Source organism: Malus domestica, chromosome 10, assembly GCF_042453785.1.
Source record: "Malus domestica chromosome 10, GDT2T_hap1".
In the NCBI taxonomy this organism is placed as follows: Eukaryota; Viridiplantae; Streptophyta; class Magnoliopsida; order Rosales; family Rosaceae; genus Malus; species Malus domestica.
Window position 1 is genome coordinate 33,813,204 of NC_091670.1, and position 2,031 is coordinate 33,815,234.

General features: G+C 36.4%; 1 long non-coding RNA gene across 1 annotated transcript; it reads right to left on the reverse strand.

Annotated features, from left to right (window-relative positions):
- Window positions 1–234: 234 nt before the first annotated feature.
- Window positions 235–868, reverse strand: LOC139188854 (uncharacterized). Its single transcript, XR_011572214.1, has 2 exons — window positions 482–868; window positions 235–328 (listed from the first exon to the last, which is right to left on the reverse strand). It is a non-coding gene; the product is annotated as an uncharacterized lncRNA (long non-coding RNA).
- Window positions 869–2,031: the final 1,163 nt, after the last annotated feature.

The window sequence follows — 2,031 nt, forward strand, 5'->3', positions numbered from 1 at the left end:
ATAACAAGACAAGCATAAATAACTAGATTAAGGGCTACATAACAAACTAACATGACAATCAAGATTTCCATTTCATCCATCTTATAAATCACTATGTTTCAACCATGGAAGAAAATGCCGATAATATCGGCGAAATATCGCCGATATTATCGGTTTTTCGCGCAATGGATATTTAAATAGGTATCCGGATGGTTTTCGTCAAAATATCGCGATATTATCGATAATATCGCGATATTTTGGAAATATCGCGATATTTTTTGAACTGCTACAACGCCGGAGGTGCACGACCTCGCCGGAGAATCGGAATAACTCCGAGCAAGAACGAAACCTACAACCACACGGAACAAAATCATCACTATCTTTCAACAAAAATCACCACTTTATACCAAAATCAGTGACAAAATTACACTAATCCGAGAAGCAAGGGCTTGAATTCGAGCAAGATCTGGAAGAAAACAGTAGAAGGTGAGAAATCGAGTACCTGACCGGCAGTTACAGTGCTAAAGATCATCATCTTTGGAAGGCCGCGGATCGGACGGAGTTGAGAGATCAATGAGCAAACATTTCACAGAGATCTGTGAAGATGAGGGAGGAGGAGGAGACGGTGCGGGGAGAGAGAGAGGAATAGAGATCTGTGAAGATGAGGGAGGAGGAGGAGACGATGCGGGGAGAGAGAGAGGAACAGAGATCTGTGATGCGGGGAGAGAGAGAGGAACAGAGATCTGTGAAGATGAGGGAGGAGGAGGGGACGGTGCGGGGAGAGAGAGAGAGAGAGAGAAAACCTTGGTGGGACGGAAGACTTAAAAAAAACAAAACCATTGGCTTTGATGGTTTTAGTCTAAAACTTTTAGACAAGTGACGTGAAAGAGGTGCATGGTTTTAACTTTTAATAATGAAGGCCATCCATTTATATTTTTAAAAGTTTAGGATATATTATATATATATATATATATATAAATGTTATATAAATTATAAATTATTTAGATAATATTTTGTTTTTTTTAACTAAGCAAGCAGATTATATTTGAACCCTTCCTTTGTCAACCACGTACCTGGGCCTTATCCAACTCGTTACAGATGTGTTTGTGATTACATATTCAGCCTTATATGGTCATTAAGATGTCTGCAAGGTTTGCAAGCTAATATTTATTATCTAGGATAAATTTCTATATTTTAAAAAACACCAAGGTGAAAATTTTGAACCTCATAGGAACTCTATGTGGTACTAAGTCACTCATGTATCTTTCCATGCAATGTATAAAGTGTAAAATATTGTACTAATTCATTATATATAAATGATTATGGTGTATTTAAACTTCTTTCATTAATTACTACATATTTTCTATACTCACAATGTTTGCCAGCTCGCTATATAATCAACTTGATAATGTTAAATCCATCATGCAATGCATTTCCTTCCAATTTTTTGTGATAAATTAATAGATAATTGACTAAATAAATATCCTGCAAAGTTTCAATAAAAATTTCCAAGTTTTTCTTACAATTTCCGTGGTTTCCATGTAATTTTTATCGATATCGATATTATCCCGATATTTCCATCGATATTTCCGTGTTTTCGTACTACCGATATTTCCGATATTACCGATATTTAAATCCTTGGTTTCAACATAATACCGCAATTTATAGCATGCAACATCTCAAAGAACAACCAAAGAAGCACAATATTATTCTCTAGCCACATTGGTCAACGAATCTGATCATAGTAATAACAATCATATTCAACATCATTCCACAATCACTCCAATTAATCAATCCCAAAAATCAAAGATGCACGATATTAACATTTAACTACGTTGCGAATAAACCAAGCAGAACCATAAGCATAGTCTAATCGTGCAAGTGGTGATCACTTATCGTGGATATACCAAGCATGATCACCTATATAATACGTATGGTCCCCCATCGCGGATATACCAAGCAGAACCATTCATGTACCACTGCTACATGGTGCAGTAAGTTCAACACACAATCTACCCCTACCTCAACCCCTATGATTACAACGTAGGCACC